Below are 16096 nucleotides of genomic sequence, written 5' to 3' on the forward strand. Positions count from 1 at the left end.
TATAGGACCATCTAACAACTCCCAAAATGAAGATTAAGCACTAATTTGGATTAGGGGTAACAAAACTTGATTAAGAAATAAATCGGTGAAAATGACACTAACATAATCCGACTTAGGTCCAAAGGTTACATAGTTAATCCTAACTAGCATGCTGGAATGCATATGCAATTCATGAGTGTCAAGTGACACTATAAGAACAAAACTAAAAAACATTAACATTTACTAATCATGAAAAGATACATTCATACATCTCACAAAATAATTAAGTTACGAACAACAAGGTTTCCACAAATAGCACATAGGGATCAGTTCCATTCCTCCATCGAGTTTCTTGGCTAAAATATCCTGCACACATCAGTAGTCCCATTAAATCACATGCACATATGTATATACATATCAGGGAATCACATAAATTAAAACATACATCTATCAATCAATCAGGGTTTCTCTCATCCTACTCACATTATTAATCATTAAAATCTCTTAATCAAAGTATTGATCCTGCATTTACTTATTTTGTCAACATACATGTTCATAAAGCATTAAATGATGAACTCAAATATCTAAAAGTAAGCATCACACAACATAAAATAATATAATATGTTCAAAGCATCAGTAGTGTCTCGACATCTTGAGTCATGAGTATCAAAATAATAATGTATCACTATGCTACGATGGGTCAGGATGAGGCCTCACAGTTTTGGTGTCTAAACCATTGAAGAAAGTTTGAAACCTACTCAAGTACCTTGGATTACATACTAAGGATCTTGGATCCACCATATTCCCTTGCCACCTCTACATTAGTAACATAGATGATTTAGTTGATGATACCTTTTACTAAAAAATTTCACCAAAGAAACATTGCTTGGTAGATTGGAAGCTACAGAATTTGACCTGAAATGATCTAGAGAATTAGCAAAAGTTGAGATAGCATTTAGTGCATTAAATATTAAACCTATTATAGCAAAGAACACAAAATCACAAGGAAACATTGCTATCAACAACAAGTCTGTTGAAGAAAAGAGCAAGGAAGGAGTGGCTCTTCTTGTGGAAAGAGAAAAAGATGGTAAGAATATCTTTAAGTATTGGATATGTAATGAATCCGGTCATTATGCATCTAAGTGTCCTAAAAGAGAAAGTAAGTATAAGGGAAGATTGAAACCTAGAAGATCTAGGAATTGCTTATATGCTAATGAAGAAGAAGAAGGAGAATCTGATCAAAGCAAAAGTGTAGATGAATTCAAATTCATAGCTATAAAGGAGGATGATCTTGATAAAGAAATTAGAGAAGAAAATGCACTGATTTCACAAGTTGAAAGGAAAGATTAGATTATTGATAGTGGTTGTCCACATCACATGACTGGTGATATGAGAAAATTTGTCAAATTCAAAAGCCATGATGGAGGGATTGTCAGAGTAGGGAACAATGCAACCTATCACATTATAGGAATTGGATCTATCACACTTGATGGTAAAACAAATGCTAATGATGTTTACTTTGTTGATGCACTAAAACATAACTATTGGATAGCTTTTGGACAAAGGTTACCAATTACAGTTTAGCAAAGACACATGCATCATCAAGGACAAGGAAGGAAAATTGCTTGGTACTGGCACAAGAACTAGAGGTAATGTATTTCAATTAAACACCACTGAAATAACATGTTTAGTAGCTAAAGTTGACAAAAAATGGTTACAACATAGAAGATTTTGTCACATAAACTTTGATAACATTGTGAAAGCTAGTAATATAGTTGTTGTGAGAAATTTACCTAAGATCACTAAGCCCACTGACATTGTTTGTAAGGAATGTATGTTGGCCAAGAAGAAGAAAATATCGTTTCCTAGCAAGTAGTTTGGTACTACATAGAAGCTAGAATTGGTCCATATAGATTTAAGTGGTCCTTCAAGAACAAGAGGATGTTGTGGAGAAAGGTATTTTATGATTTTTTTTTATGATTTCACCAGAATGATGTGGATAGCTTTTCTTAAAGAACAATCAGAAGCATTTGAGAAATTTAGGATATTCAAGAAAAAAGTAGAAAATGAATTAGGATTAAAAATCAAGAGCTTAAGATCTAATAGAGGAGGAGAATTCACTTCTAGAGAATTCAACATCTACTGTGAAGAGCATGGAATCAAGAGACAGCTATCTTTACCTCATTTGCATGAGTAGAATGGGATTTCTAAACGAAGAAACAAATCAATTGTTGAAGCAACAAGAGCTATATTATTCAAGAATGATTTACCAAAGAAATTTTGGAATGAAGCAATCAATGCAATAGTATACACTCTAAATAGAGTACAGATTAGAAAAGCTATGGAGAAAACACCGTATGAGTTAATGTTTGGATACTCACCATTAGTCAAATATTTTAGAATATTTAGAAGCAAATGTTACATCAAAAGAGATGATGCTATCAATATATTTGATCCAAGGAGCAATGAAGGTATGTTTCTTGGCTATTCATTAAAAATTAAAACTTACAAATGTTTCAACTATAGAACAAAAACTATAGTAGAGTGCGCAAATGTCAAAATGGATGAAAAGTTTGGCACCAAAGAGAAGATGATGGATTATAACTCTGATGAAGATAATTATTCTAGGATGACCAATAGATGTAATGAATTATTTCTCAAGACTAACAATGACTTGCAGAATAATGTGCAAACTAATGAAATAAGAGAAGAATATAATGCAATACCAAAAATAAGAGCTGAAGCAACAACTCATACCCCAAATAAAAATATGAAAAAAAATCATCCTATTGAATAGATAATAGGAAGTAAAGAAAAAGGAGTAATAATAAGAAGAAGAATCAATGAAGAACTATGTCTGATATCTCAAGTAGAACCAAAGAGCACAGATGAAGTAATCAAGGATGATCATTGGATGAAAGAAATAAAAGAAGAACTTGAACAAATAATAAAGAATGATACATGGGAACTAGTCCCTAGACCTAAGGAAAAAAATGTGATTAGCACAAAGTGGGTATTTAGAAACAAAATGAATGAACAAGAAGTAATAAGAAATAAAGCAAGACTAGTATGCAAAGGCTACTCTCAACAAGAAGGAATAGACTATGAGGAAACATATGCACTTGTAGCAGGAATAGAAGCAATCAAAATGTTTTGGCATATGCAACAAATAAAAACTTCAAAGTATATCAGATGGATGTCAAGTCAACATTCTTGAATGGAGAACTTGAAGAAGAAGTTTATATTGAGTAGCCAGAAGGTTTTCCCTTGATAAAAGAGAAGGATATTGTTTGCAAATTAAGAAGAACCTTGTATGGATTAAAGCAAGCACCCAGAACCTGGTATGCAAGGTTAGATAAATACTTAGCAAAGCTTGGATTTTCTAAATGAATAGCAGACAACAACTTTTACTTGAAAGAAATATAAAATGGTTTATTGATAATCATTTTATTTGTTGGTGATATCATTTTTGGAGGAAATGATGAAGCCAATAAAAAATTCTTAGGAGATATGAAGAAAAAAATTGAGATGAGTATGATAGGAGAAATGAAAATTTCTTAGGATTACAAATTGTTCAAAATAAAGAAGGTATCTATGATTGGAGGATTGCAATACCTAACTCATAGAAAACTAGATATAGCTAATGTGGTTGGAATTGTGGCAAGATTTTAGGCTAATCCTAAAGAATATCACTATGTAGCAGTAAAAAAGATATTCAAATATCTGAAAGGGACATTTGATTATGGCATTTGGTATGGCAGAAGTAATGATTTTACTTTTTTCACTTATACTAATTTTGATTGGGTTGGAGATATGGATGATAGAAAAAGAACTAGTGGAGGAGCATTCTTTCTTGGTGGAAGACTAGTTTCTTGGCTTAGCAAGAAATAAGATTGCACTTCACAAAATACTACAGAGGTAGAATATGTTGTAGTAGCAAACAACTGTAATCAAGTTATATGGATGAAGTAGATGATGAAGGATATTAGAATTACATTCAAAGAACCTATTGTTATTTACTATGATAACACAAGTATAGTTCACATGTCTAAAAATCTTTTTTTACATTCTAAGACTAAGAACATTTCTATAAAGTATCATGTGTTGAGAGAAAAAGTTGCAAAGAAAGAAATTAGACTAGAGTATGTTAACACTAAGGAATAGATTGCAGACATTTTCACAAAGGCATTACCAAAGGATACATTTGAGTACCTAAGAGGTATTCTTGGAGTTATGCCCCTGCCTACTTTAGAATAGAAGATGCAAAAGTGCATCAGTATAGGGAATAGAGTACCATTATTAGACTAGGCTAAATGTTGTTGCTTCCTTAATGGGGAAGTATCTATGATGAACAAAGTCAGCAAAGGACTCTTGGTAATTGGTAATTGGCATGCAACAGTGTCTTTAGACACTTGAGTTGTTTATAGATTTATATTAAAAAAATTTAAAGAAACAAACCAGCTTGTGGTCATACTAGTAAATTATTGAATCTTTGAGAAATTGAACTATTTGTATTACCTTTGACATTGATGTCAATGGGGGAGAGAGTTACATGAAAAAAATTCTATGTAGTTCAATTGGGAAGAAAGCATAACATGATGATGAAGAAGATGTATATTTGGTATTCGTGGAACTTAGATGTTTTTCATCTATGTTGCCATCAATGCCAAAGGGGGAGATTATTAGCATGAATGTTAATGCTATGGGGGAGCATTACAGAATATTGATATGATGTATTCATGATTGTTTTTGTCATTAATGACAATATAGTAATAAGTTTGTAAAAATTGACAAAGTAGTAGACTATGATTTTAGTATTAAGAACAATATATTACTTGTCTATTAATGCACAGTTTCTAGTACATACTATAGTATGTATTTGTTACAAGGGCAAGTGCACATAACCTAATTTGACAGTGTATGGAAGATATGATTGATCTATAGAGAACTGTATGGAAATAGAGTATTAGGAAAGTAGTTCCTATTGTGTGATTGCTACAGTTCATCACAAATAAAGTGAAAGATTGTGCAGTTAAGTGGAGATAGTATATTGGTTGTTGATGATGTCAGAGAGTGTGCATGTATGGAAGTTTATCGTGTCAAATTTTGTTTGTAACTATGAGTTGACAGCATTAATTAAATGTATATTCATTTAATTAATATATTATAATTAAATGGGAAGCTAACTCAAGGATTTATTATTGAGCATAGTATAAAGGAAAGATGTTTCTATGTTTAACACATAGCGAGTAGATAAGACTTGAAAATTATTGAGCAGTAGAGTAACTTACCAATGCATGTAAGTGACCTTAAGGGTTATTCTTACTAAGTATAGAGTTTCAAATCTAATTGCATGGTATGAAGGAGAAGTAGTCCAATGTACTAGACAGAGTAAGAAGTAAAAGCTCATTTCACATTTATTATTCAAAAAGGAATAGTACTGAGGTCAATTAGACAATGGGTTCATTGATCTAATCATAAAGCTATTTAAACAGTGGGTTCAATTGTCTTCCACAACTCCTAATAGGGATTCAAAGTCTCCTAATAGGGACTCTTTGTACTAAATGTTGTAATAAACTCCTAACAGGGTCCATCCTCTAACAAGGAATATTTATATTAGTACATCATCTTGTGGGCATCATTCCCACTAGGGTTTTTCCTCTGATCAAGGGTTTCCCTAGTCAACATATCTGGTGTAATTATTTATGTGCATATTTATGGTTGATGTTTAATTTGGTTGAATGGTTAAATTTTTTTAAAGAGGATAATTTTTTTAATTGTTGAATAATTTATTCACCTCCCCCCCTCTTAGTTATCTTAGTGGACTATTTTTTGGGTGATGCGATGCGCTCCCCTGCCCACAGGTGGTTAATTATGTGGTGTTCCATGTTCACTAATAGTCATGGCTTTTGGTGCAATGGCAAATGGGCCCAACAATTGGTATCAGAGCCTAGTTTTGGCTTGGTCATGGGTTCAAATCTCCCCGGTGCCTTCCCGACCCGCGTAAGCACCTGGTATGCGCATCGAGGGGGAGATTGTTGGGTGATGCGACGCGCTCCCCTGCCCACAGGTGGTTAATTATGTGGTGTTCCATGTTCACTAACAGTCATGGCTTTTGGTGCAACAGCAAATGGGCCCAACACTATTGTTTCTACCATTTCTATCTAAAATCTCTGAGTCCTCATCTATCATAGTTCCCTATTTCTTGGTTTTTTCTTCCAATGACTTCCATAAATCCTTATGATAAAGATAGTCCTCCATTTTCATTTTCCATAACTAAAATTTCTTCCCCTTAAACTTCTCAATCTTTAGCTTACCCTCATCTGCCATCAATCCCACTCAACTGTGAGACTCCCACTCAACAATGAGACTTTCCTACAGAGGATAACTCAAAAACAACCTCGTTCTAATACCACTTGTTAGGATTAACCATAGATAGAATTTAAATTACTAGCAAAAATAATCAATATCAAAAAATGATTTATCACATAGAAGAGAACATAAGACACCAAGATTTAACATGGTTCACCCAATCCTTAGGCTACGCCCACCAAATAATGAGTTAAATATTATTACTATTCAGTCATTACAACCTGATTACAATCCATAATCCCTTATAGCTCAATACCACTGTAGGAAGAAATTATCACATCATACCTTATGAACATCCCTAACCCTAAGCCCTTTTTATACAAGTATTTTTTTTGCTTTAGGGTTTAAATTAATTACAATATATTGGCCTAAAAATGTTGATAAAATAGCCCCAAACCCTGTTAAAGAATTATGGAGTATGTACAGTACTTCCATGATCAGTAACCACAAGCTAACATCCCTAATAGCCTTGATATTTTTCCTTATCAACACTTACTCCCTGCTTTTTGATTTTCATGTCCTAAGTATAACATTTCTTCCACAAACATATTTAAATTTTGAAGCTTTGGTATATAGTGAATCTTACTCGATAATTTCCAATACCTCATCAATGTTCCTCTTACATTTTATTTTATATGAGGATATCATCAACAAATATCAATAATGAGTTGATTCCTAAAAGTGTGATTCATGTAGGATTTAAATATAGTGGGAGCATTGGTTAACCCAAAAAGTAATATCAAAAAATCAAAATGTCCATAGTGACATCAAAATTTTGTTTGTTGAATGCCCTCCTCTTTCATCCTTATTTTTTGATACTGACACCTTAGGCCAATTTATGAGATGCATTGAACATCCCTTTGAATGTTACTTCTTCTCCTTTATGTTGGAAACAAATAGTTAGGTTGGATAGATCAAACAAATATCATCACAATGAGTATATCCAAGGGGTACCCAAGATTATGTTAATATCCAATGGTACCACATAAGATTTTTCTTTAATAGGATGTGTTCCTACTAGTATTTCTAATTGTGGAACCTTTATTATACATTTAACTAGTTAGATGTTTATGTTGAAAACCATTTAAACTCTTTAGTTTCTAATTTCCTTTTTGTCACTAAGGATTCACTTATAAAGTTATGAGAAACCCCATTGTCTACCAAGGTGATCATTCTTTTCCTTTTAAGGGCACTCTTAATATGAAAAGTATAGTGTTTGGCCTTCTAAGAAGTAATTGTGTCTATGGTTACTTGTTCTTCCTTATCCTTCTCTGTTGGAAATATTCAAGATATAACAGTTTACTGAGAGGGGAGGGGTGAATCAGTAAACTTAAAATCTTAAATCAATTCAAATTAACCAGTAAAATATTTAATCATCTAATCTGCAGTATGTAAACATTCATAACACATAAGCACAGAGATTTTGGTGACCCAGAAACCTTCCAAAATAGAAAGTAAAACTGGGGTGGGGATGAAACCCACAAATCTTCTTTACTGCAGTAGGAAGTTAGCCAGTTAAGGCATACAATGATCACTTCTGGTGATCTGCCCTGTTAGGAGCATAAGGGATTGTTATATCCACCTTGTTAAAGGATTTGAAACATACTTCATAAGTATGCACTCTATTAGGAGATTTAGTACAAAGACTGTTAAGTCTACCCTGTTAAAGGATTTATAAAAACTGATTCACCTGTTAGAATGAAACAGTGGATCTGAATACAACTGATTGCTGATAAGATCCGCTATGCTCTGATTGTCCTTGATATGACAGATAAAACATTTCTGCTCCAATGCTGACCTTGCTGAAAACCTTCAAAATTCAGCTTACATGCTTTCGCACACATTCTTCACATACTTCGCATATATCACGCATATGTTTTTGAATGATACAATACATTACATATATATACCATCCAAGTTAAAATTACATGCAATGGTCGGCTGAATAAAAGTAGACAAAATTTAACTGAGTCGGCCAAATAGCAAAACAAACTCGGTAGAACAAACTTCTTTGTTTACCGACTGAGCTTGGTTAACACTGAGTCCTATGTTAACCGATCGAACTTCGGTTAACACTGCATCCATCTTTACTCGGTTAATATTGAGTTCTTAATTAACCGACCGAACTTGGTTAATGCTGAGTTCTATGTTAACCGACTGAACTCGGTTAACACTGAGTTCTATGTTAACCGACTGAACTCGGTTAACACTGAGTTCTTCTTTACTCGGTTAATACTGTGAGAAAAGTGTTGTCACTAATGGCAAATAACTTTATGCCAACAATCTCCCCCTTTGGCATTAGTGACAAAAACAATTATGTATCAAAGTTTATGTACAGAAATTGTCATACATTTCAAAAAGTTTCCAAAATTGTAGATCTTATTAGATGTATGTCTCCCCCATACAATATGCACAGTATTTACAGATCAATACATATATCTTTGCACGGATAGCTCTGAAGTTCTGAAGTTCTGTCTCCCCCTTTTTGACAATAATGCCAAATAACATATATTTACACTGGGATTTCAAAATGAGAAAGAAATTCTAAATGTACCTTGAGAATAAGAGCCAAAGTCTTATCCCAATTTTCTTGCAAAACTTTGCTGGAGGAGAGTGCAATTTGAATTTCTGCAGAAAGTTCAATCATATGATCTGCAACTGAGAAATTGTTGTCATGAATCAATGTTCTGGAATGAGCAATATGCTTTTGCATTGAAGTCATGACAGGAAGAATCATATTCTGGATATCTATGAGAGTAGACCTGATTCTTGCTTCCTCTCTCAGCAATTCTGCCTGTTTCTCCGACAAAAATCATATTTTATGATGATGGGATGAACTTGCACTGAGGTCAGATTACAGCACTTGGGCACTGACCTTCATATCCTCATCAATTTTATTCAACTTTTCTTTTATATCCTTGGTATACTTAGTAACATCACAGAGTTTCCCAAAAAGTGAAGTTACATTATTAAAAGAATTCTCAAAATTATTCAAAATTGTAGACAATTCTACCTGATTTAATGCAATATGCTGAGCAATGTGCTCAAGCACCTTATTGTCAAATTTCTTCTCTGCCTTTTCAATCAACTTTTCTTGGCCGGAGGTATCCTCATTGAATTTGTTTACAGCCTCTTCCAACTGAATCAAAATGTGTTGAGTAGAATCTACTTCAACACCTATAGCCTCTGTTATAATATTTTTAGCACTCTCAATGATGCTATATTCTAGATCTCTTTCATGCCGTAGCTGTTTCTGCCTAGCCTTCTGCTCTAATAGCTGACTGAGCATTCTCATTTCATCAACTGATGTTGTATCAAGATCTATTTTAGGAAGAATAATGTCCTTATCCAAATCAATTTCCTCATCCAATGTCTTGCTGGAAAACATGTATCTTTTTGCTTTTCCAGCAAAGACTTCATCTTGACCCTTGTGAACTAAGACTATAGTTGATGAGGCAGGGCTGGCTGATAAGACTGGAATAGGACTATGTATAGGAAGACTAAGAGATGTGCAAATGGTATCAAAAATTGATGTTGCTATACAGGATGGAGTGGAAGAGTGTTAGGAACCTGTGTGTTCCTTCTGTTTATTTTGTTAGAGTAGTGTTGTTGGACGCATATGCTTTGTAAGTCGTCCCGTGAGTATATTTTATTATCCCACATGCATAGGTAGTATTACTTTTCTAGATCGTACTCAGTATATAAGAATAGGTTGAGGCCCTTGATGGGCACGGACAAATTTATTGTATTGAGCTTGCTCAAAGGAGGTTACCCCCTCGAAGTGGCCTGCGATCAGTAGATTCATTCTGAGTTCTGCTATCACTTTGTATTCTGTTATTTCGAGCATTCTCACGATATTGCTATAAGGAGGTTCATCACATCTGGTATCAGAGCACTCTCTTGGGCTCGCTGGGTGGAAAATTACATCAAATTTTTTTTTCTGTCGTGGCCTTCAGGTTCCTCTCACTTCTAATATCTCTTGTTATTGCAATAACTCTTTTCAGTTGTTCTGTCTGTGAGTGAATTTTTCTAAGTCGACTGTTCAAAAAAAAAAAAAAAAGAGTAAAAATTTTTCTGTTTTTTAGTCGTAGCTTCCTTGTTTGCTTTCTGTTTCTGCTCATACTTCCGCAGAACGTCTGCAATATCATTTCGCATACTTCCTTCCTTGGCGACCCAACCCCAAATTTTACATATCAAAGCCCTAAATCCCTCATTTATCTAATTTTAGGGTTTGCCCTATCTTTTTCACCTCTCATCCAATCGCCACCAAACTGAGTCACAAGATTCAATTCCTCATTTTGCTCCCTTATCCCTCTTGGACTGTTCGCCTCATTTCGCCTCCCTACCCTTGAAACCCTCATTTTTCTGTTTCCCTTGTCCCCAGATAGTCTCCCACCACCCGTCGAACACCCATTTCATATCTGAGTTTTACCCAAATCCAAGTTTGCCGTAACTAAAAAAGTTTTTGTTTCTCATCTTCTACCCATTCCAAAAAAAAAAAAAAACCTTGCTTTATGGTTGTTACGCGTACAGGAGCAAAAATCATGGAAGAAGAAATGGCATCCCTCAAAACCAAACTTCAAGATCTGGATGACAAAATTCTGGGTCTTAACTTTCAGCAGTCAGCCATGAGCCGAAACCATTCAGGAGATATTGGGTCCTCTTCTGGCAATTTCCATGGACCAAAGCTTGATTTTCCACGCTTCGATGGTTCTGATCCGACTGGATGGATCTATAGGGCAGAGCAGTATTTCAGCTTGCATAATACTTTGGTTAACCACAAAGTCCCCCTTGCATCTTTTCATTTGGAACATGAAGCTCTTCAATGGTTCCGTTGGTACATCAAGGCTAATGTAGGCCCAACATGGAGAGAATTGTGCACCCTCATTTTGGAGCGCTTTGGCCCTAGTTCCTTTGATGATTTCACAGGAGCACTCACTAAACTGCGTCAAACAGGCACTGTAAGAGAATACCAGACAGAGTTTGAAAAATTAGCTAATCACACAGAGGGCTTGTCTGATGAATTCTTCCATAGTTGTTTTGTCAGTGGTCTGAAGGATGCACTTCGCTCAGAAGTCAAAATGTTTCGACCTACTACAATGATGGAAGCCCTTGGGTTGGCTAAGTTAGCGGAAGACAAGATTAGTGCTCTACAACGCTCCAGATCTAATTTTGTTCCATTCAGAAATACAGGTTCTCACAACCCTCCAGTCATACCAGCTCCCAGAACTACTCCGCTCAAGCACTTGTCTGAAATAGAGATGCGAGTCAGGTGAGACAAAGGGCTTTGTTATAATTGTGATGAGAAATGGTCTCGGGGCCATAGATGTGTTCAGCAAAAGCTCTATCTCTTGGATGTGGATTCTCCACCGGAACTGGAAGAATATGTAGATGCTCAGGAAACAGTGGATGATGAGGTTGAGCCTCACCAGCCTAAACCTCCTTCACCAGAAGCTCCACCAGAGATATCTGTCCATGCTTTGGCAGGCGTCACTACTCCACAAACCATGCGGGTCTAGGGTTTCTTCAAGAAGATCCCTCTTACTATACTCATTGATTCTGGTAGCACTCATATCTTCATTGATCCACGAATAGCCAAACAGGCTGATTGCTTTATCCATCCCTGCTCTAGCTTTGAAGTCATGATTGCCAATGGGGGCACTTTACCTTGTAAAGGGAAATGTCGCAATGTGCGTCTCTCTATTGGCGATTATAACATGCGCTCTGACATGTTTTCCTTACCCTTAGGTGGCTGTGATGTGGTTTTGGGTGCCCAATGGTTACGCACTCTTGGCCCCATTCTCTGGGATTTTGCTAAACTTTGGATGCAGTTTTCAGCCGAGGGGCACCAACACACTTTGAAAGGCTTACAACCAGGGTCTCTCAGCATCATCAGTTCACACCGTATGGAAAAACTTCTTAAGAAGAATTCACATGGTGTCATCGCTCAGCTCCATTCCATTCAGATGCAGCCATTAGCAGTCTCTAGCACTCCTGCCGATCTCCAACACATTTTGGACAAGTATTCTGGTGTATTTGCTGAACCTGTGGGATTACCTCCTTCTCGTCCAGAGGACCACTGTATTCAGCTCCTTCCTGGCAGTGTTCCGCCCAACATCAGGCCCTACCGCTACCCATTTCATCAGAAGACCGAAATCGAGATACTTGTCCGTGACTTACTAAAGCAAGGTATTATTCGCCCTAGTACCAGTTCCTTTTCTTCTCCAGTTCTGCTTGTTCGCAAAAAAGATGGGTCATGGCGACTCTGCATTGATTTTCGAGCACTTAATCATCTCACTATAAAGGACAAGTTTCCCATTCCAGTTGTTGATGAACTTCTTGATGAACTTCATGGGGCTCATTTTTTCTCCAAGTTAGATCTTCGTTCTGGGTATCATCAAATTCGGGTTAATGAGGAGGCTATACCTAAAACTGCCTTTCGCACACATGATGGTCACTATGAATTTTTAGTCATGCCCTTTTGCCTCACGAATGCTCCTTCAACATTTCAGGCAGTGATGAATAACATATTTCGACCATACCTCCGGAAATTCATTCTGGTCTTCTTTGATGATATCCTCATATATAGCAAAACTTGGGCTGAGCATCTCCATCATCTGGAGCTTGTCTTGCAACTTCTCTCTGATCATCAACTCTGTGCAAAACTATCTAAATGTGTGTTTGGCCAGGAGGAAGTGGAGTATCTCGGGCATATTGTTGCACACCATGGAGTGCGGGTGGATCCTACAAAAATAGATGCCATGAAAACTTGGCCGCATCCTAAAACTCTCAAGAGCCTTCAGGGTTTTTTGGGGTTGACTGGCTACTACCGCAAGTTTGTCAAAGATTACGGGAAAATTGCAGCACCATTGACAGCTCTGTTAAAAAAGGATGCCTTCTCCTGGACCCCTGTTGCTGAGACTGCATTTGAACAACTGAAACAGGCTATGTGCAGTACACCTGTTCTCGCAATGCCAGATTTTTCCAAACCCTTCACTATTGAGAGTGATGCTTGCGGCAATGGATTGGGTGCTGTTCTCCTGCAAGATGACCATCCTATTGCGTTCATTAGCAAAGCCCTCTCTGGTAAGAATCTAGCCCTCTCTACTTATGAAAAAGAAATGATGGCTATTTTGCATGCTGTACAGAAGTGGCGGCCATACCTCTTAGGGAGTCATTTTTGCATCAGAACCGATCACCAAAGTCTGAAATACTTCCTGGAACAACGGGTATCCTCTCCTACACAACAGAAATGGGTCAGCAAACTCATGGGGTATGATTATGAGATCACCTACAAGAAGGGTAAGGAGAATATTGTGGCAGATGCTCTTTCTCGCACATTTGATAATCAAGCTTCCCTTTCCGCTATTTCTATGCCCATTCCCAATTGGTTAGCATCTGTTCAGCAGGGCTATGACAGTGACTCTTCTTTATCTCAAATCATTCACCAGCTAGCCAATAATCCTTCTGCTATACCACATTACTCTTGGGATGGTGCTTCTCTTCGATACAAGGGTCGGCTAGTGCTTCCTCAGAACCCAGCTCTACATCAGGCTATTTTTTATGAACTCCATGCTTCTCCTTCTGCAGGGCACTCAGGCTTCCTCAAAACTTATGAGCGAGCAAGGAGAAACTTCTTTTGGAAAGGGATGAAACAGACGATTCAACAGATGGTGGCTGAATGTGATACTTGCCAACGCCACAAGGGCGAAACGACCCTCCTTCCTGGCTTGCTCGAACCATTGCCCATCCCTACACGGATTTGGACTGATATTTCTATGGATTTCATTGAAGGGCTTCCTAAATCCGTTGGCAAGACAGTGATCTTGGTTGTGGTTGATCGTCTCTCGAAATATAGTCATTTTTGTGCCCTCAGCCACCCCTATACTGCCTCCTCTGTTGCACAAATCTTCATGGACCAGATATTTCGTCTTCATGGACTCCCTTCTTCCATTGTCTCTGATCGTGATGCAACTTTTACCAGTCATTTTTGGACTGAACTGTTTCAGAAAACTGGCACCAAACTGAAGATGAGTTCGGGCTATCACCCACAAACTGATGGTCAAACTGAAATTGTCAATAAATGCTTGGAAACTTATCTTCGTTGCTTCACTTCCGAATAGCAACATCAGTGGGCCAAGTGGCTCCCTTTAGCTGAATGGTGGTACAATACCTCTTACCACACTGCCTCTAAAATGACTCCATATGAAGCAGTCTATGGTCAGGCACCTCCAGTGCTCCTTCCCTACACTCCCAACAGCTCACCAGTCCAGGCAGTTGACATAGTTCTCCGCAGCAGGGATCAGATTCTTCGTACCTTACAGGATAATCTTCACATGGCCCGTAATCGGATGAAACAGCAAGCAGATCAACACCGTTCTGAGCGCTCATTTCAAGTTGGGGATATGGTTTTTCTTCGTCTACAGCCATACAAACAATCCTCCCTAAAGCTGAAAGGGCGTCATAAGCTGGCCCCAAAATTTTATGGGCCTTATAAGGTTCTGCAGAAGATTGGTTCAGTTGCTTATAAACTGGAACTTCCTCCTTCTTCCCGCATTCATCCAATCTTTCATGTTTCTTGTCTAAAGAAAGTTCTGGGTACCACTGTCAGAGCACAAACTACTCTCCCTGAAATGGATACGGAAGGATCCATTATCCTGGAGCCGGTGGCAATCATTGACCAGCGCACTCGCCAGCTTCGCTCTCGCTCCATCTCTGAGGTCTTGATTCAGTGGCATGGCATGCAACCAGAGGATGCTACCTGGGAACCCCTTCTTCAGATTCAACAACAATTTCCACACCTTAAGCTTTGAGGACAAAGCTTTTTTCTAAGGGAGAGGGGATGTTAGGAACCTGTGTGTTCCTTCTGTTTATTTTGTTAGAGTAGTGTTGTTGGACGCATATGCTTTGTAAGTCGTCCCGTGAGTATATTTTATTATCCCACATGCATAGGTAGTATTACTTTTCTAGATCGTACTCAGTATATAAGAATAGGTTGAGGCCCTTGATGGGCACGGACGAATTTATTGTATTGAGCTTGCTCAAAGGAGGTTACCCCCTCGAAGTGGCCTGCGATCAGTAGATTCATTCTGAGTTCTGCTATCACTTTGTATTCTGTTATTTCGAGCATTCTCACGATATTGCTATAAGGAGGTTCATCACAAAGAGCTAATAGTTGCCAAAATTTGATTAAGAGAAGTCAAAATTGTAGTATCTGTAGGTACACTTATTATACATTCTGCAGTAGAGGTTGATGTGCATGATGAACTTACTGCAGAGACTGATGGAGGCTCGGTTAATGAAGGTGGCTGCAGCTCGGTTAATGAAGTGATTGGCACTTGTATAGATGGTACATGGAGCTGAGAGGACTTACCAGTAGAAGCTATTTCCATAGTTGATGTAACTGTTTTGGATGGAGAGTGTGGAGGAGATGCAATGAGTTCAGCTGCAATTTGTACTGGATCTTCTTCCACCCTTGCTTGTTCTTCTTTCTCCTCCATTTCCTTTTCAGCTTCTTCTTCCTCTAATTCTTTCTTAGCCTCTTCTTCCACTTCTAACATGATTGAATGAAGATCCTCTGGAATATCTTCAATATCATCATCATCTTCATCATCATCACTGTTGTCAATGTCATTGATTTCAACCGTATCATCACTGGATTTGTGTAGATGATAGATGTTTTTCCACATGTTTGTTGCATCATTTACCACATGCTCAATGTCTTTGACAAGTATCAAACAGGTGT

Source organism: Cupressus sempervirens, chromosome 1 (assembly GCF_028749045.1).
Source record: "Cupressus sempervirens isolate cs-2001-9-10 chromosome 1, ASM2874904v1, whole genome shotgun sequence".
In the NCBI taxonomy this organism is placed as follows: domain Eukaryota; kingdom Viridiplantae; phylum Streptophyta; class Pinopsida; order Cupressales; family Cupressaceae; genus Cupressus; species Cupressus sempervirens.